The sequence below is a fragment of the Sapajus apella genome, unplaced genomic scaffold, assembly GCF_009761245.1.
Source record: "Sapajus apella isolate SASKATOON/1434 unplaced genomic scaffold, GSC_monkey_1.0 scaffold79, whole genome shotgun sequence".
In the NCBI taxonomy this organism is placed as follows: domain Eukaryota; kingdom Metazoa; phylum Chordata; class Mammalia; order Primates; family Cebidae; genus Sapajus; species Sapajus apella.
Genome location: NW_022437019.1, coordinates 5503604 through 5525467, shown reverse-complemented (window position 1 = coordinate 5525467; position 21864 = coordinate 5503604). Strand labels below are relative to the sequence as shown.

The 21864-nt window shown below is 33.9% G+C and overlaps 1 long non-coding RNA gene across 1 annotated transcript in view; it reads left to right on the top strand.

Annotated features, from left to right (window-relative positions):
* Positions 1–21486, top strand: part of LOC116533085 — a 706275-nt gene extending 684789 nt beyond the window's left edge. Inside the window, exon 3 of the long non-coding RNA XR_004261078.1 lies at positions 21340–21486. This is a non-coding gene — a long non-coding RNA (uncharacterized LOC116533085). The remainder of the gene's footprint in view (positions 1–21339) is intronic.
* The last annotated feature ends 378 nt before the right edge of the window (positions 21487–21864 follow it).

The following is a 21864-nucleotide window of genomic DNA, read 5'->3' as shown; positions in this document are numbered from 1 at the left end:
TTAGGTTATGACTAGACAATTTGTAACCTTTGTAGTATCAGAAAAATAACTTTCAGCTATTTTACCATTAAAATGTATTCATCGGCCACAAACTAATCTTTTCATTAGCGGTATGATTCAAGTTTGAAAAGAGAATGCAGAAATCTTCAATAATTTCCAGGTGGCAAAATGTGATTGGAAGTCATATCAACACACTTTGCAATTGGTAATCGCCATGATAAAAGTGCAACTAAAATGAGAAAGAAATCATCTTGATGACAGTGTATTTCCTCCTGTTAATTCTTATTTTCTACGAACAATGGTCAATTAGACCTACTGAGTAGAAAACAGTCATTTTTTACTTCTATTGCTCATCAGATTGCTCATGATTTTTAAAAATTTATTTATACATCTAGGTTTCATGGGTGAGGGTCATGAATATTTATTTTTTAAAAACTTCACATATGATTCTAATGTTCAACAAGGACTAAAAATTACTGAGCATTCATTAAGTGAATGCAAGGCGTACCTGGGCATTGGGTGGCCTCGTGTAAGCATTTTGAAAAGCATGTTCTCTCTGAGTAAAAAGGAAAGTGGAGACAGAATTTGGATTAAATTTGTTTACTTTTATATTTAGTCTTCTTTGTCCAGGGATTTGATGTAGTGTATTATAGTAATCTGGCCCCAAACTCCAGCTTCATCTCTTCCTGTCTCTGTGGCTTCTAGCATTCCAATTACTCCTGCCCTGCTGTTCTTCCAACTGGCCAAACTCATTCTGCCTTCAAGGCTTTGCACTGCTCTTTCCCCTGCCTGGTGTGTTCTTTCTTCAGATTTCACTGGATTCAGTCCTTCACATTGTTTAGTGCTCTGATCAATTGTGACCTCTCGGAGAGATCAGCCTGGCCACCCAATGTTAATAAGACCCCATCTCATCATATTGAGGTTTTCTGTATCATCTTTATAGACTTTATCAATATGTGAAATTATTTTGCTTGCTAATATGTTTATCTGCTTATTGCAGTTTTCATCCTCACTTGCCTTCGAGTATAAGATCCATGAGTACAGAGATTTTCTTTTCTTTTCTTTCTTTCTTTCTGTCGTTTTTTTTTTTTTTTTTTTTTTTTTTTTTTTTTTTTTTTTTTTTTTTTGAGACAGAGTCTTGCTCTGTTGCCCAGGCTGGAGTGCAGTGGTGCAATCTCTGCTCACTGCAACCTCTGCCTCCCGGGTTCAGGTGATTCTTCTGACTCAGCCTCCCAAGTAGTTGGGATTACAGGCATGTGCCACCATGCCTGGCTAATTTTTGTACTTTTAGTAGAGACAGGGGTTTAACCATGTTGGTCAGGCTGGTCTAGAGCTCCTGACCTTGTGATCCATGTGCCTTGGCCTCCCAAAGTGCCGGGATTGTAGGCATCAGCCACTATGCACAGCCTTATTTTCATCCTTACATTTTGTCATACATTAGATAGTAAAATAGTATTGTTGGAAGAAATGAATTGAATTTGGACAAAAAGCCAATTTTTCTTCTATGAGTGAAGCTCTGCCTGATCTGGCTTTGGCTTGGAATTCTCCCCCATAACTCTTTTCACGATTTTCTCCTTAGAGATTCAATATCAATGACTTATAGAGCTGCTTATCCCAAAGATGTTTATCCTTATTATTTTGTATCATAGTATTCTATTCATTTCCTTCTTAGCATGTATTGTGATCTACATTGCTTTATTTATCCGTCTGTTCACTTATTTATAATTATTTTATTCATTCATTCTTTTGCAGGTTTATATTATTATATTATTTTCCCTCAGGATGTAAGTTTTGTGGAGGTAAGACTTTGTCTCATTCCATTGCCATATCCTCAATCTTTAAGAAATTAAAAATCCAGGGAGGATAGATTAAGAAATAATTAAAATGGAATGAAAGAGATACACAGGAAATATATCCTGATTGTAAGGATAAGATAGAGAAGAGAGCAATTAATACTCCCCATGGAGAATCGAGAAAAGCAGGGGAAACAAAGAATGCCTCCTTAATTAGTTGAGTAATGGGTAGATGGTGGTGCATCTCAAGGCCTCAGATTCAGTCATATAAAAGGAAACATTTTTGTCTACTTCAGTAGAGAGAAATGACGAGAAAGCGGTCTGAGTAATCAGTAGAAAAAATGAGAGAAGATATTGTTTGTGTGTTCTTGGTCAATAAGAGAACTCTTTTTAGATGGAGAAATAATAATGCAAATCATTCTGTTCTTGAGTTATAATTGACGAATGTAAATCTGACTACATATTAATATTTATTTTTCTCAATTCACATTAAAACATTATGTATTTTTATATGACTATTGTACAATGGAGGCATAGACCTCAATATACAAACAACACTAATATCAGCCCATGTAACAATAAAATAGTGTTATTTGGCAAAATCCTGTAAGCAAAGGAACAGTGGAATAATACACATGCTTCTTAGCCTCTCAGAAGAGATATTCATAGACTGGGCAGAGCTGGACTGGATAAACTCTAGTGAATTTCCCAGTAGAGAGGGACTCTGCTCCCATAATTCTGCTTTTACAGGAAAAGACAGACAAGGAACCTCTATGTGACTATACAACAATGGATGCTATCTGGCAGAACTGGCCCTGTTAGAAAGGAGTAACCTCCAAAATAACCCTGACTTGCAGAACCAGCTTCTTCCTATCAAAAGTGGGGAAGTAATGAACACCTAGAACAAACTGATTTGTTTGTTTCCAATTATGATGGTGACACAGATAAGAGGCAGGAAAATGCTGGGTAGAAGATGGTGGTTCCTGACAAAGGTCCCACCCTCAAGCCTGGAAACCACATCCCTAAATGAGAACAGTTATTCCTGTTTTCCACCCCAAATGTTACTTTTTTGGCCTGCCCCACACCCTATCCTCTAACCATATAAACTCCAATCTCCACTGGCAGAGGAGCAGAGTGGCATGGCAGAGAAGGAGAAAAGAGAAGCAACATCTGAATGTCAAGAAGAGTTTGGCTGGGGGTGGTCAGAGAGGAGTTCAGCCAGGGACAGCCAAACTCCAGGGAAAGATTATCTTCCCACTCTGTCCGCTTTCCACCTCCCCATCCTGCTAAGAGCCACCTCCATCACTCAATAAAATCTCTGCATTCACCATCCTTCAAGTCTGTGTGACCTGATTCTTCTTGGATGCCAGGTAAAACCTGGGTACCAAGAGGGCAGGGTGTAAAAGACTATCAATCAGACTCTCCACTAAGTTGGGTAACATTGAGACACCCATGGATGGCAACAGCTAAAAGAGCATTAATTGTCACACAACCCTAGATGCTGCTGTGGGGTTGGAGCCCAGAAGCACTCACCCTGGGCCTGGCACCCGCTCACCCAAGTGCCATGCTCCCTCTTCTACAAGGGGTTTGAGTGCTGGGATCCTGTAAATTAGCCACACCCTGTCACAAGTCCTGCAAAGGGGTCAAGGGAACCCTCCTGTCTTATTGGGTCTATTTCCTTCATGAATGTGCATATTCATTTCTATATATGTCTAATTAGGTGTTAGGGTATTGATTGTATGTCCAGAACAATGACCGAACAAGTGAATCTAAATTTAAAGTGGGTATGGCAAAAAAGGCTTGAGTAAAACAAATTTACACCTAAAGAAAAATGGTGGTAATTTTTTTATTTACCAGTTTTGAAAATAAGTTATTCCTTTGTGTTGAAGTTAAAAGGTAAAACAATAAAAGATAAATGTAGAAATAAAAAGAAGTTACCTAAGGCACCCATGCCCACACACACACATATGCTCTCCACTGACATATATATGATTAAAAAAAAAAGAAGAAGATTTATAAAATATGGTAATAAGTGCTTCAAATGTAGCTTTTTGTTTTCTAAGTTATCCAAATCATTGATGTGGAAGGAAATGAGATATGCAGATAGACATGTTTGCAATTTACTCTTAATTTTGTAATTCCGAGTGCTAAGTTACCCTGAAGTGTCATTATAAGATTGTCAAACTGCATGTGATTATTACTTAGCTTCCTTGATATAGTAATGGGTACATTTCATTTTCACGTATTAACTGTCCTTAACAGGCAAAGGTTTTATAGTACAGTCATGGCATAGGAATATACACGTAGATCAGTGAAACAGAAATGTATGGTTAAGAAGCATACATTTATTTGTATGATTGGAAATATTTGTAAATATTGTTTGTCATAAAATTGGCATTTCAAATCACCAATCAGCACTATTTTCTTGCTTTTTTTGTTAAAAGGGAAGCTTGCCAATTTACATTGCACGTATATTCTAGATAAAGGTAATTTTAGTTTATAGGTGACATTTCTTGAGCCTTAATTAAGTAGAAGTAATTGTTCCAATAATGTAATCTTCCCTACAACCCTATGATGTAGGCATTATCATGATCCCTATTTTGCTGATAAAGAAACTGAGGCACAGAATGATTAACTAAACTTGTCAGGGTTACAAACATGAACAAGCGAACAATCTCTCTAGAGAGGTCCACAGTTTTTTTCTTAAAGCCTATCTTGATTTTGAAAGTGAGGTGTTGTGGTTAGTTTTTAAATTGCAATACAATTTTTAGCAATCTCTAGACATAATCTTCCAACCATGCAAATATATGTAAAGGATACCTATCTCTGCATTATATTTAAGAATAGCTGAAGTCCATAAAAGAATAATAAAAGACCATAGAAGTGTCAAGAATAATGAGCATATTCAATGTATACTTGTTAGAATCTTCTGTAAATAAAAGCAAATTATAAAACAACTTATAGTATAATCCTATTTTGATAGAAAATGTGTATAGTACATTTTTATATATAAAGATACTGTAGAACTATATAAAATATATGCACAACATAAAAATATTCTGAAATGATATAAACTAGTGATTAAACATGAGAAATGGAGTTGAGAGAAAATGATGGTAATATCCACTTCTTAAACTTACTCTTCTGTTTTTATTTGTCTGTTTTTACTAATTATTCTTTTTAGATTAAAAAATTACATTGTTTGGAGTATTTGGGAAAAAAATAAATGTTGGTTCTTACCTTTATCTTTGCGTCAATAAGAAAAACATATCCATAATTTAAGTAACTTGACATACAACACTTAAACTATTGCACATAACTAAATGACTCCATGAGATTCATTGACCAAATTGCATAATAGTCTCTTCTATCAGGACTTTATATCAATAATAATAATTATAATGAGATTATTTCTGATGTATTCACATATTTTTCTTACCCTAACTCAAACAAGAAATAATAATGAATTAGGAAATTATAAGCTTGTGTTCAAATTTCATCACTGTAGGATGGCAGATATCATACTACATCTTTCCATTTATGAAATCAGTACCATAATATGGAAAAATTCCCATTTTAATCAAATTGAATTTAAAAGAAGATATCAATTTTTATGGCATGAAAGTGCTTGTGGTGATTTTTAATATTAAATTTGCCTAACACCCTGCAATTCTTAGTGCCTCAGCAAATATTTGCATGTGCCAATATGCTTGAAACTCCATTGTGCTTTCATTGGGCAGTATTAGAATTTTGTGTGTAGGAATATCTTTAATATCAAATAGGCCAAATAGTAGTCTCTTCTAACACTGAATTTCTTATGTTGCAGAGTGTCCTTATCCTAATCAGCAAAATAATGATAATATTATTGTCCCAGGGGGTAGTTTTAAGGATTAAACTGAATTATAAATGATACTATTATTACAGATTCAATGTACACTACATTTTAGGTAAATATTAGCTATCCTCACCATCCCTATCCACCTTGAAAAGAAACTAAGCTGTGAAACCTATACTAACTTCATTCACCTGGGGTACACATATTTTAATCAATTTCTACCCTGATTTATTATATTCTAGAACTCAAAACTTCTCATAATTAAAAAAAACATAAAAATACTAAGAGATAGGTTGCCCAGCTGAGCAGAAAATTGGTGCACTGTAGTGCTAGAAGACAATATTGTAGAATTTAAGTCAAAGAACATCAGTTCAAATTCCTACTTGCAACTTAATAATTCTAACCCTCTATTTTATCATTTGTAAAAAGAAAATGAAAGCAACTATCTACAGAAATAGTACAATCTATTGGTGGAGATCATGGATTCTGGAATTGAATTTCTTGGGTTCAAATCCTGGTACCTCCGATTCCTAGCTGTGTGACCCTCCATTTCCTAGCTGCATGAGCTTAAGGAAATTTCTTAAACTCCATGAAAAAATTTCCTTCTCTGACAAACAAAAAGTATAATGGTACCTTCTTCAAATATACTGTTGTGAGGTTTAAATAATATAATATTCAGAAAATCTTTCAAACTGTGTCTAATTTCTGTATAAGTACTTACTGCTTTTGTAATTGTTTTTACTATTATCATACTGTTTTGAGGATTAAACACACAATACTCCTAGTAGCATATTTTTGATGTAAAAGGGAGCCTAGAATCATTAATTTTGGATACCATTTATCTTATTATGTACCCCTTCTCATCATTACAGAAATTCACTTTGAAGCCCAGATACTTATGGGTTTTGGTTTCTGTCTAGAAAAAAAAAATGTATTATCAAATAGTTACATTGTAACAAATTATAGCCCTACGTTGTTGAAATCCTACACACTACACATAAATAACTAGAATCTTGAGTAAAAAATATTTCCAGGAAATTTCTCCCAATAGAATAAAAACTAATAAATATATCAAATAATTATTATTAACTAGGCCATACTATTTAATAAAAAAGCAAAGTGTGAATTTTATTTTTAAACAATTTTATGCATTTTGAAGCATACTTCAAGGAGAAAATTTAAAGGCTTTTTGAAATAACACTGTTTTATTGATTACACAGGTAGCACATAATTCCTATTCTCTTTATGTTTCATATAGAATATGAGAAACACTGATTTTCAGAAATGTTAATAATTAGTAAATCTAATGTATCTTGCTATGATGAATGTGAGCAAATAGACAAAGATATACATACATAAAAGAAAATTAACTTTAGGTCATTTTTTCTAAATTCTAGAAAGATGTCTTTTAATCTTTATTAAAATTTAAATTTTTAGGGCAAAGAGAAAACTGTATAACCATAACTCTGACCTTTCTGACACAGAGATATGCTAATTTGCAATTCATATAACCTGCATAATTTTACATGTCTTTTTATAAATGTATTTAAATGTGAGTATACATGCCTGGCATGTTCCTAATTGTAACTGATAGTAGACAAATAAATCAACTAAAGGTGATAATGAACCAAATTATTAGATATCAGAAGGTTATGCATTAATCATGACTTTGACAATGACTCCTGATGTAGAACTATAGAACTGTATTCTTAAACTCCAATTCCTTCCCTGTAGATTTGGATCTGTGGATAATAATAATTTACTACTCATGTCTCTGCTTTTAATGGAGGAATCCAAACATTTAGAGAAATATTCTGACTCCAAATCCTTAGCCATGCTACAATCTTTCCGTAATTTTCATGGGATCATCTTATTTCTTAGGTTTCTCATGACCTCTAGGATAAAAAAAGTTAGAAAAATACAAGTCTAAATGTATTTCTGTGGTGTTAAAGGGTGCCATTATTCTCTCTCTTTTTTAATGAAAGACAAAGACAAGGATTACATATTCACTATGTATTATATATGTCCACTATATATTTTCATTAAAATTTAAAAGTCTTAACTTTTATGCAGTATGATTGCATTTTATTATTAGTTACTGATTGTCATCCCCAGAGCCCTTGACTCTCTTCAACTCTGTGATGGCAACAAATGACTGCTCAACATTGAGGATTACCACACTGGCTTCTAGTTCTGCATGCTTACCTATCACAGCAATTTATATCACACCATACTGAAAGAGAATTGTAGCTGAGATAAACTATCCCTTTCTCCCAGCACTTCCCAAAAGTCATTCCATGAAGTCTTAATTTCACAAGGACAGCAAAAGTAGTATATATATGGTAAAATAAATTATGGAAATATTGTCTGCTCTATTCCACTCTTATACAATAGTAGTTCTAAGACTGTAAAAAGTATAAACTGTTTAATTATCTTTCAGCAAATATTATCCACTTTATTAGAAATAGAAATGGCTATTTTATCAATATTTTATAAGCTTTATTGGACCAACCATTGGGAAATGTTTCTTTATCTGTTATAGTTTACTTAGCAGTGTATTTACTTCTTTTTTAGATACGTACTTACATCTTTTGCCATATTCTAGTCTTATATGTTTTCAATTTCTTCACTGTCTACATGTCTCAAATCACTTATTAGTTAGATTCATTCATTTATTTAGCAAATACTTATTGACAACTGTGTGTCAGCCACCTTCTAGGTATGAAGGCTACACCATTGATGAAATGTAAGCATTCCTCTCCTGTAGATTTACCTTTCCATAGGGATTAGGAAAACAATAAATAGACATTAATATGTAATAATTAAATATTCATTAATATATAATAATTATTATGTTACATATATATAATAATAAGTATATTAGATGATACCTATGAGAAAAAAAAAAATACTGATGGTGGCCAGGAGTGTGAAAGTGGTTTCTATTTTAAATGATGTGGTCAACTGACGGAAGTGAGAAAGGTGAAGGAGTTAGGTCATGTCGGCGTCTCAAAGATGTGTTTCTCAGGCAGAGAGAACCAAAAGTACAGACACCCAGATTTCAGTGTATTCCTGGTTCATTCAAAGAACACCAAAGAGGCCAGAAAGCTAGAAAGGAATGAGCAAGAGAAAAGAAAAGTAGAAGACAAGGTTAAATATATGACAGTGGGGCAGATATTTAAAGATCTTATAGGCCAATGTAAGGATGCAGGTTTTCGCTCTGTGATTTGAAAAGCCTTGCAGGCTGTGGGCATAAGAGCTAGATGATCTAACTCAGTTTTAATAGAATCATTTTGACTACTGTATTGGGACTAGGTTGAAGGTGATTAGGAATGGGGAGCAGAAGCAAGGAGAGCACTTTGAATGTTACTATAGAAATTAAGGTGAGATTGGATGACAGGTTGTATCAGGTTTTAACAATGGCAATCATGGCTGATGGTCAGATTTTGGATATATTCTGAGGCAGTGATGATATTTATAGATTTCCTAAAATACATTAAGAGTGATGAAATTTTGAGACCTTAAATAGTTGGGACAGTAGAATTGCAATTGTCTTGATTGTAGAACACATTTTGGTAGGGAAAATGAGGATCTTGGTTTTTGGGGACTGGTTGGTTGGTTTGTTTTTGAGATGGAGCTTCGCCCTTATTGCCCATGCTGGAGTGCAGTGGCATGATCTCAGCTCACTGCAATCTCTGCCTCCCGGGTTCAAGCGATTCTCCAGCCTGGAGTAGCTGGGATTACGGGCACCCAACACCATGTCCCACTAATTTTTGTATTTTTCATAGAGGCGGGGTTTTATTATGATGGCCATGCTGGTCTTGAATTCCTGACCTCAGCTGATTTGCCCTCCTTGGCCTCCCAAAGTGCTGGGATTACAGTCGTGAACCACCGTGCCCAGCCAGGATCTTGGTTTTTAATGTGTGAAGTTTGATAGGTTAATATCGAGTAAGCAGTTGAAAATAAAGTGTGGAGTGTAACATAGATATCCAGGGTAGGAGTCGTCAGCATAGCGATAATATTTAAAACAACAGGATTGGATGAGATCGTTAGGGGTGTTCAAATAAAGAGAGGAGGAACAAGGGCAAAGTCTTGGTAGTGGATGATTACAATATTAAAAGTTCCAAAATGTAAGTAGGAACCTGAAAAGTGGACTGAGAAGGAAAAGTCAATAAGACAAGAAGAAATGTAGATCAGTGGATTCTGATGCCAACTAAAGAAAATATTTTATACTGCAAGGAATGACAATATTTCTAATATTTTAATTGTATTCATGAATATCATCTTTTTATTTTCAGCATATTTGCCATCCCACTATTTTTATTCTTAGCATTTTACAGCCATACCTTAATTAATAATTTAAATAAATATAATTGAGGTCCTAAATGACTAAAAGGTTATATGTGACATAATAGCATCTACCCATTTTAGATATTATACTAAGAATGAAATCTCTAAACATCTCACAGTGATTCCAAACAGACAGACATGTTACTTTATGACATAATACATTTTCTAAGGAAAGATTCAGAACTTGAGTTCTACATAGAAGAGGACGGTGAAAGGAAGTATGAGGAAAAAGCACCAAAAATGAGATGCTTTTGGCCGGGCATGGTGGCCCATGCCTGTAATCCCATCACTTTAGGAAGCTGAGACGGGGGATCACTTGAAGTCAGGAGTTCGAGACCAACCTGGCCAACATGGTGAAACCCCGTCTCTACTAAAAATACAAAAATTAGCCAGGCATGATGGTGGACTCCTGTAATCCCAGCTACTCAGGGAGCTGAGGCAGGAAAACTGCTTGAACCTGGGAGGCGGAGGTTACAGTGAGCCAAGATTGTGTCATTGCACTCCAGCGTGGGTGACAATAAGCTTCCATCTCCAATGTCTCTGTGTGTGTGTGTGTGTGTGTGTGTGTGTGTGTGTGTGCACATATGTATTTGTTTTATAAATGGGGCAACAGAAAGGAGACAAACTAAATTTTACCAAAATCTAGGTTTGAGTCTATGGTGCCTATAGAAAATAAAACAAAATTAAAGTCTAGAATTCAAATGAAAAATTTTTGCTTGAGATATAGAATGTGATACTATCAGCATACAGGTGATATCTGAAACCATGAGAAGGGAGTGGAACACTGAAAAGAGCATTTAAAGTAACATAAAAAGAAAATAAATAATAAAACCCAGGTGGAAATACTGATTGAGGACTGGTAGAGGAATAGAACACCAGAAATACACTGAAAAGAAGTAGTACTGAGGAAGAAGAAAAAGTAGAGAGTTGTGTAACAAAACCAAGGGAAGATTGCATTCCCCACATTAAAAAAAAATAGTTATTAATATCAAATATTCTAAAGACACTTGGGACCAAAGAAATGAGAATTTTAAAAATGGCTGGAAAGTTTTGAAATTAGAGGTCATTGTCACTTCAAAGATTGGTGATGTAATTTCACTTTCCATAATTGATACTAATTTTAAATAAATATTAAATAAATATGAAGATAAGTAGTTGCTGACAATGGCATGGCAGTTATAAGTGACTTACGAGAATATTACAAAGCCTGACAGCCTTTGAAAAACCTTAATAACCACAGTTGCAAGAATGTAGTCTGCAAACGAATCTGCAAAAAGTTTGAAAGTTTTGTTTCACCGGCATCATCACTCAAAAGCACATTTAAAGTTTTTTTGAAATGGAGTTGTTTCCTCAAATGTTGCTATTGAATTGGTAGTTTAAATAATTCTTTTCTTGTTAACCAGAGTTCATATGACCTAAAGATGTTCATAATTGTTATTTTATGCATTAAAATATATCTTTAAAACTATATATAAACGTAAAAAAAAAAACTGCCTAAACCTGAAACAATGTAAAGTTATGTACCTTACAAGTTCAGTCATCTACTGCAAACTGTCTGTTCTTTGCCTCACCGTCTCCATCCACTCCATAGCTAACAATATGAGCAAATGGCTGTTTTTCCTTTCAAGTCTTTCTTTAAGGCCAGATCTATTATGATTGTCCTATAGAATTTCCTGAGATGACAGAAATATCCTAATCTGTGTTGCCAATGCAAGAGGCACTAGTCACAGGCGGCGACTCAATTCTATAAATGTGGCCCATGTGGCATTTTAAATTTTGTTTAATTTGAATTTAAATTTGGATGCTGGTATGTGTCTACCAATGATTAATGTATTACAATTCTGGGTACTTTTTATATATTAGGCACTGTTATAAGAAATGTAGCTGTGTCTGGGCACGGTGGCTCACGCCTGTAATCCCAGCACTTTGGGAAGCTGAGGTGGGTAGATTACCCAAGGTCAGGAGTTTGAGACCAGCCTGGACAACATGGTGAAACCCCCATCTCTACTAAAAAGACAAAAATTAACTGGGCATGGTGGCAGGTGTCTGTAATCTCAGCTACTAGGGAGGCTGAGGCAGGAGAATCCTTTGGACCTGGAAGGTTGAGGGGTACAGTGAGCTGAGGCCGCTCCAGCCTGGGTGACAGATTAAGACTCTGTCTCAAAAAAAAAACAAAGTATAGCCTATTAATCCATTTAATTCTCACAACAAATATATCAGATAGGTACTCATATCTTCATTTTAGATACGAGTGAACGGATGCAAGAGGTTAAACAAATGATTTAATAACAACACTGACAAATTCTGTGTTGCCTGTTCAGCAGTGACTAGTACCAGTCACTAAGCTAAGTACTAGTCACTAGTGTAGTAACAACACGTCACTTAAATTGGTCGTGGTTGGTAGTCTTATGATCTATTAGGATGTGTTATGTTCTTATCTCTAATTAGCAGGTTAAAAAACAGCCATGAAAGAGGTTAAGTAACTTTCCCAAGGTCATAATCAGTAAACAATAGGGCCCAGATGAAACAGCTTAGCTCACCTCAAAACTTGCTTTCTTCACCGGTCATATGAAGTCCTCCTAAGCAAAAGAAGAGTTGAAGTTCTGACTGGGTCAAAATAACCATGAATACGTTTTCCCTGGCTTTTCATCATTTCCCATCCCCAATAGCAACAGAGAGCACCCTCACTTTAAGAAAACTTCCCCTCGCTCCCCATTTCCTCTCCCACTAACAAAGAAAAAACTCCTACCTCTTAACACAGTCCACAAATAATCTTAATATTTTAAAGAATGTCTCCTAATATGCAAGAACAGAATGGCAGAAGAGTGGTAAACAGTCAATCCTGAATGTGTTAATAAGTGATTCGGATCACAGCTTCATTGTTAGAGACCTGGTTTCCATTAACAGGTTCTGCCCACCTGCTTCTCCTTTATCTCCACACCTGCCTTCCGCTGACAGAGGAGATTAATCCTACTTCTAGAAGAAATGTTTCCACTTTCCACTGAGAAGGAAAATGTTTCATAATCTCACTGTAGGAAATTTGGCCATATTACTCCACTGGCATTCTTAGACTTCCTGCCTAAATATCGCTCAAATTGTAACTTTTGGCAGTGCTGTGTGTTACAGACTTGATATTTTAATATGAGGTTTTCTTCAATAACTTAATAGATGACATTTTACAAACTAAAAATTGATTTTTTTGCCTTCACACACTAATCTTGAATCACTGAAAATCTATAATTATACCAATTAAAATCTAAATGTATTGCCTTAAAAATACAATATACTGTGATTAGTTGTCATAACTCTAAAATTCACTGAGTTCAAATCATGATTTATTAGAGCTGAACTCATTTCATATCTGAATTATCTTATTTTTTAATTTGATTGATTGGCCATATTGTTATTTGGGCTCTGACAGAGTATGGAAAAATATTGTGCATGAGACATTAATCAGGAAATTATGCACTGCTTTCACAACTGGACTTTACTTTGTAATATTGTATTAGCTCTTAACATGCAAATTATTTTAGGTAATTACCTCATTTTTCAGTGGCCATTTGATGGATAGAAGTTTCATGCAGATTCTTCTGTGTAATTTAAAATTTTGTGGCAATTTGTTTCTTTGCTTGTTCATAAAAATCCCAGTTTGAATTGTCATACATCAGACGCATGAGGTCAGTTGTAGAAAATCTTAATTGTAGAAACTCATTTTCCGGGTTTCTTTTAACCCGAGTTGAGGCTGGCAGTCACCTCTTTCCAAATCTAAAAATGTGCCCAAGATTGTGTTTTTCTATCACTGAAGTAAAAGCTGAGATACCTTCTAGCCCATGGATAGATCATAGTAAACAGTTAAAGATAGAATTTACTCTTTCTAGCCAGTTCAACTAGCTGAATTTCTGTTATTTTCTTTAAAAGGTACAGCCTTAAACACTAACTAAAGATTTAATTTGTAAATGGATGTCTGTATTCCCCAGTTTTGTTATTAAATAATTCAGCTAATATTTAAAACAACAAAATAACTTCTATCAATATTGCAATATGGTAAATAAAAGAGTATTCTTATATATGTCATATTTGTATTTCTCAAACAAATATAAGTTATTAGCAGACCTCTGATCCAGAGTTTTATTATATATATTCATATATGTGAACTGCCCAGAACATTCAGATCATTCTTTCCCCATATTTTTCAATCTAGCATGTCATATAATCATGAATATGTGTTGTGATCTTGTCTATTCAGAAACCTGCTGCTGTAAAATAGCTTCCCCATAAATGTCAAGTAATGTAAAATTGAATGCCTATATTTAAATAGATTTTAACAGATAATAAAACTCTTGAGATTAAAATGGTTTCATTCAGGAAGGCAGACAATTCTTTCCACAGTGTGCAATTTATGTGTCACGTTATGTAAAATACAATTTTAAAAATACTTTTTAAAAAGCGCAAATGAAAAATATCTATTGAATTAAACAAAAAAGGAAGGTAGGAAGCTACTGTTCTCATTGCAGGTCTAGTTGAACATGTGAAATAGAATGACAAAGTACAAACTTCTATTTTCTAAACACTACTCTGATGAGATCTGCTTTCTGCTAATTCCCGTGGGGGTTATTCCAGAGATTCAAGCTATCAAAACAGTGTTTTTACTCACAACCTAACCTTTCTTCATTTACAACAAAACAAAGGAATTAGAGAATTTTGACACACTATGATATGAGGCATAAAAGAAAATTGCTTTTCCACTTACAGTTTTGCGTTTGGCACCTTATCTGTGAACACCCAGATATTTCACAGCTTACAATTGGTTCACCAGCACAAAGGATGTATCTTGTCTCTTGAGATAACAGCTACTGACAGTCTTTCACTCACTAAATATTAAAATGGATGCGTAAAGTTAGATGTCTGATAAATAGTATTTTTTTAGGAAGAGTTTTTTTGGATTAATAAATATTCAGCAGTCTTTAATATGGTTAGAGGTAGGAAAGGCAATGATAGAAAGCCCAATTAGGTTGCCAAAATAGTTTACACATGAGGGAAAACGGATCTCACATGTAAGAGAGTGACAGATGGATTCCAAAAGTGAGGCCAAATGTGAATGATGCCAGTGCTCCCAAGCCAAAGCCAACTAAGAGCACATCTGAAGTCAAAGTTGGGTTTATTGACTTGTTGCAAAGAGGAAGATTGCACACAGTGGGGAATAATGGAGTCTCTTTAAAAAAAAAATGTGTGAGAAGAGTCTCAGGATAGGATAGAAGCTTGTGGGTGACTTGAGGGAAGGCTCAAGGATGAGGAGAGAGTTTTATGATTTGGTTATCCTAATAATTCTTATTTAGAAAGCAGGAGGCCTGAAGCAACCCTGAAGCTGAAATTGGCACATAAGCAGTAATCACTAATATTGGCAAGGATAGGGTGATGTTAGGTCTTTTTTGTTGTTCAAAAAATATTCTACTTTTTGCATGGGTTCAGATATGCGTTTATGGAGTTTTTGTTAGTTGGTTGGTTGATTGGTTATTTTCCTTGATTCATCATGGTCACAGAGTGCTTTGCTTGATGTTTAAACAAGAGACCACCCAGCCTAGCTAAAACAGTGTCCTCATCAGCTCCTGGATGGCAGGACTTTTTCTCTCCCTCTCAAAAATATTACAAAAAGCCAATTGACATTGGAAAGAACTAATTGTATGCAAGGTTTGCATCCAGAGGGTAAAAAAATCAACATTTAAAAATTATTCTCTAGGATAATTTCTATATATGTCATTCCATCGAATTCTAAGATTAAAATTGTAGTATCCATCTTCATTAACCAGATGCGAATCTAGAGATGGCAGTCAATTAGGTTATTTGATTGCAGCCACACAGATAATAACAGGAAAGGCTAGGACTTAAATCTTGATCTTACAGATTCTGAAATGTATCATTTTTTCTTCTTCAACAATACATGGGTCATATATTTCAAGCTGGAATTGGAAGCAAGGTATAGTGTTATTGACAGAATTTGGAAGTCCAATATGTGGATTGATTTGGATTGCTTTTACTTTAGTGCTTTTCTACCATGCATGTCTCAATTATTAATAACCAGTTCCCATATTATACTCCTCAAATATGCCTGTGACTGTCCATGATTGATTCTGAGTTTCTTTTTAGCATGTTAAACATTTGAGGCAATGGTGGAGTGTCATTTAACCATTCATTCATTCCTTCATTTATTTATCCATGGTTCACTTCTAAGTTGTTTATTGTGAAACACAAAAAAGAACAATTAGTAAAAATGTATAATTCAATTACTTATGACAAAGTAGACAATTTGTAATTGCCAATGGAGTTAATAAACACGACCCTTGCTAACACCCAGAATTTGTCTTTGTGCTCCCTCCTGATCATGACCTGTTTTTTCTCAATCAACAGTAACTGATATTTTGATATTAATGGTAATTATTTTCTTACTTTTCTTTATATTATACCAACTAAATTTGCATCCATACATATGATAAGTTAGTTCTTCCTCTATTTTTTACACCATATAAATGAAAGCATAGAGTTGATATCTACTTTGTTTTGCTCAAAATTATGTTTGTGTAATTTACCCATGTTTTATTTGTATAGATGTGGTTTGTTCCATTTGATTGATATGTGGTGTTATTTTGAATGTTTTTTTTTTTACATTCTGTACTTTTAAAGAATTTAAAATGTGTTAACAGTCCCCTATTGATAGACATTTTTTTTCCTGTTTTGAACAGTTACATATTTTTGCAAATATTTTTTGATATAGATATGAAAACATTGCTGTTCAGCAGTGGTGAAGTTTCTGAATCTGATGATACGTCTATTATCTTCAAACTTTACAACTGATATCAACCTATTTCTAAAATGGCTGTGCTAGATTTTAGTCTCTCTATCACCACATAAAGATTGTATCAGATTGTTGGCATAATTGTCTTTTAAATTTTGGTCTTTCTGGGATGTTACGGTAAGAAAAAATTCTGTGTATTAGAAGTATAAATAATAGTAGTGTTTTACCTTGCATACCTCTGATAGTTCACAAAGTTTAATCAATTTTTGCATGTTTATTGCCCATCTGGATATTGTTCTTTGTTAATAATTCTCTTGGCCATTTGTGAAGGGGAAGCAATTCAATTTCTTATGGATGTGTATGAGTTAGTTGTGTATTCTGGATATTCTGGATATTAACCATTAGAAATTATATGTTGCATTAGTTAGGATTGTCCAGAGAATTAGAATCAGTAGGATTAATAAAGATATATCAGAGGAGATTTGTTATGGAAAATTGTCTGACACAATCATAGAGGCTGGAAGTATGCAGAATATGCCATCTGAAAGCTGGAAAACCAAGAAAGCTGGTGATGTAATTTTGTCCTTGAGGGGTTGAAAGTCCGATAACCAGGATCTCCTTTGTCTGAAACCAGAAGATTTATGTCCCAGTTTAAAAAGAGAGAATTAGTTTTTCTCTATCCTTTATTTTTTTTTCCCTAACAGGGCTCTCAAGGGATTGAATGATGCCCTCTTTCATCTGTGAGGTTGGTCTTTTTTACTGTCTACTGAATCAAGTATTAATCTCTTGTGTAAACACCAGCAGACACATGCAGAAATAATGTTACCAGCAATCAAGGCATCCCTTAGCCCAGTCAGGCTGACACATAGAATTTGCCATCACATAAGTGTTGCAAATACCTTTTCCCATAATGTAGCTTATTTTTTACATTTCAAATGATATCCTTTGGTGAATGTAAGTTCTTTATTTTCCTGTAGTTAATTTTATCATTCTTTCTTGGGCTCGTGCTTTTTGGGTCCTGTTTTAGAGGTTTGACTACCTTGAGAGGATGAAAATGTTTTCCTGTTATCATTTAGAAAAACGTCTTCACATTTTAGTATTTAAATAATCTGGAATTTACTTTTGTATACAGTAGGGGCCAAATGGTTTTTTTCTTCCTCTCCTCTTTCAGATAACAAATTGTCCTTGCACTATTAATTGAAAACATGCTCTGCTATGTTACTTTCTCATAGTGAAGGGTCTATGTATGTATGAATCTGTTTCAGGGTATGTTATTTTATACTTTTAGTGTATTGAGTTATTTCCCAGATTTAGACAACTATGAAAAAAGTTTCTATGAACCCTATTATACAGTCTTTGTGGGGATATCTTTTCTTTTTCTTGGGCAAATACCTTCCTTAATTTCTAAATTATTCCTAGTATTTCATATTTTTGGCACTTTTGTAAACAGTGTATTTTTAGTAATAAGTTTTATTTATTTGGTATTAATATACAGAATTAAAAAATTCTTTTAAGCTAAAATTTACACTCGTCAAAATTCACCACATTTAATATACAATCTTATGATGTTGACAAATGCATGTGGTTTGTAATCACCAACAAAATCATATGAAACAGTTCTTTGTAGTAAAATCCTTCCTCTAACCCTTACCTTGGAAAGCAATGAATCTGATGATATGTCTGTTTTCTTGGAAAACCATTATCTGTTTCCTTACCCTTTAACTGTGCCACTTTCAGAAGAGAGTTCTTGTGGAGCAGTGCCTAAGAAATCTTCACTGAACTCATGGTCACAGAAATTACCTCATATATTTTCTTTTAGAAATTTGTCCTTTTAAGCTTTAAGTTCTATAGTTTATTTTGAGTCAATTTTTGTCTGTGATGTGATGTATAGATTAAGTTTTGTTGGTAGTATTTTCAATTTCTTTACAAATGTGAAATAAGCTAGGCACAGAGGGACAAATATCATATGATCTCACTCATTTCTGGAAACTAGAAAAGCTGATCTCATGGAAGTACAGAGTGAATAGTGGTTACTAGAAGCTGGGGAGGGAAGGGAAGGCTGTAGAATAAGGGATAGGGAGAAACTGGTCAACAGTAGAAAATAAGATAGGAGAAATAAGGTCTGGTATTCCACTGTACAGTAGGGTGACTACAGTTAACCAAATTGTATTATACATTTCAAAATAACTAGAATAGAGAATTTTGGATTGCTCCCACTACACAGAAATTACCCTGATTTGATGATTATATAATATATACATGTACTAGCTATGTATGTGTCAGAGATAAAACTTCTAAATAATGTATTACTTCTTTACTGAATAGCATTGGCATCTTTACTGAAAATCAATGAAACATTTATGTGAAAATATATTTCTGGTCTGTCTGATTGGAGGTATTTTAACATAATTGATCTTTTTAAAGAAATAGCTTTGGTTTCATTGATTTTCCTCTGTGGTTTCCTGGTTTTGAGTTTTATAAATTTCTGTATTTTATTGTTCCTTTTTGGCCATTTTAGATGAGCCTTTTTTTTTTTTTTTTTTTTTTTTTTAATTCTTAAGGTGGAAGCATAGATAATTGATTTGAAACCTCTCTTATTTTCTGCAATCATTTAATGTTATGAATTTTCTCCTAAGAGAAGCTTTGGCTGCATCACACAAACTTTGATATATTGTGGTTTTATTTTTCCTTAATTCAAAATATTTTCTAATTTCTCATTTGTCTGCTTTTTTGAGTCATACATTATTTATCAGCATGTTGTACTGTGCTGTGTGTAATGGAGACACAGTTATTTGATCTAGTTCCAAAAAAAATACAGTACCTGAACCATGGAGAACAGCACAGTAACTATTATTAATCTCTAGTATTAATCACAGAACCAACTAAAAGCCATTTGTGGCAAATCCCTTGAACCCTGCTGGTATCATAAATTTGAAAGCTACTGTGAGAATTATGTAAATACTGAATTTATAATTCCTAGTAAAAGTCCCTTAAAATTCTATGTCCTTAAGTGCATTTTTTTTTTACGATCACAACTTTATTTTGCAATGTAAGCACCATATATCACATATTGATACATGGAGAGAAGTTTCTAATGTTTTATAAAAGTAAGTTCCTAAATGGTTAATAAAATATAAAATCATACAATTTATGGTAACGTCTTTGCACTATTTAAACCACAAGAAACAAAATTTAAAGAAGAAAAAATACTAGCACTAGGTAAAAACATTATACATTTTTCCAAGCAGTGATAGTCTAATTTTTTTTAAAGATTATGTTTCTTAGTGTGTTGGCATTTTACAAATCAGTAGGATATTGGTGAATTACAAAATAGAAGTGGGACTCCTATCGTTTTGCTTTTTCTTTCTTCATAAATAAATTTTGAATGCATTTAATCACTCATATTTGGTCAAGATCTTGACAAATTTATTGCTAGGATATTTTTATCTCCCTACAAAAATTCTTGAGCTCTCTTCAAGACATTGCTAAGTTAGTAGGAAACAACTTGATCCTTTTGCTTTTAAGCACTAATTTTCTTTCCTACTGAGACAAAATCCTTTCTTTGCATTCTGACAATCCTTGAAATATGAGGCTTTCTACCCTGGTTGGTAGGAACAGACACTTTCCTCAATCATGCTTAAACATCAGCAACTGTTCTTTCAGGTGTTTTCTTTTTCTGGAGATGGGTAATTTCTTCACAGGCATGCATGATTAATAATCAGCTGTGTGCTGAAAGGGGACCTTCTGAAGATTTCTGGAGTTCTGACTTTGCACATCTCTCCTCTTTCTCTGGCAGTATGCACTGCAAATTCTAGGCATCTTGGCTTCCTCTAATTTCCAACTCTGTCTGCTCAACTCAGGGAGACCACTGCATTTGATTGAATTTTTTTCTCCCTGCACCACGCCCTAGTAACTTTCTTCAGCTGAGGAAGTGTTAGAGCTTACCTTATTTGCTTCTCTCAGGGATTTCTGTCCTTTGTATTTTTTTTTGCCAAAATGTTTTCTTAAGTGCTCATACCTCTCGCTGGGTTTTGATAAGAATCAAATCATAAAAATGATTTGTAAACCACAAAATTTTATGTAGTCATTATGTTGTTTTACTACTATATGATAATCAACTGAAACTTAGTAGCTGAGTGCTACAGAAGATCTTACATTTTTTACATTAGCATTATAACTTATATCTAAAAATATAATTTAAAATAAAAAAACAATGCTGAATGCATTATGTGGTATGACTATATGGAAATTCAAGTTGATCTTAATGGTAAGAAAAATTACTTTGTACTATAAAGACTGCTCTTCCACAATCTGAAACTCAGAGGCTCAGATGTTTCTGTTGCATGTTTTTGTCTCATGAATACCCTAATTATTATCATCTAGTTATTATTCTTTATTTATTCTTATTCAGTGAAACAACTCTGTGATAATATCTTCCTACTGTTTTCTCCACCAGAAATTCACCCAATTGCTGAGAAGAGAGTGCAATGTATCAGTTTTTACTTACTTGAAGAATACGTTGTTTTACATTATATAAATAACTTTGGGGTGTCTTTCTTTTTATGTTACAGATATATGAAGTGTAGGGGTAAGACTTGCAATAATTTCCCTTAAGGTAAGGACGTTTTCATTTTTTCTGTTTCCATTTGTTCAGAGCTACCTATAAAGCACATTAAAAGGACTTCTTCTGAGAAAGTTGACCTATTCAAAATTTGAATTATGAGGAAAGTTTGTCTGCTACTAATGAGACAAGTTTTCTAAGACAATTCAATATATCTCCTCTTCAAAAATTTCTTTGGCATCACCTGAAATTATAAAAGACTAAGATTTTGAATAAAAGTTTGTTTTTTCTTCATCTGCTTCATTTTAGACACCTGAGTATATGCTATTAGCTATGATTAGGCTTTGTGTTCCACCCAAATCTCTTCTTGAATTGTAATAATAATCACATGTCAAGGGAGAGACCAAGTGGAAGAAATTGAATCATGGGGGCGGTTCCTCCATGCTGTTCTCTTGATAGTGAGTTCTCACGAGATCTGATGGCTTTATAAGTGTTTAGTAGTTCCTCCTGCGTTCATTCTCGTCCCTGCCGCCTT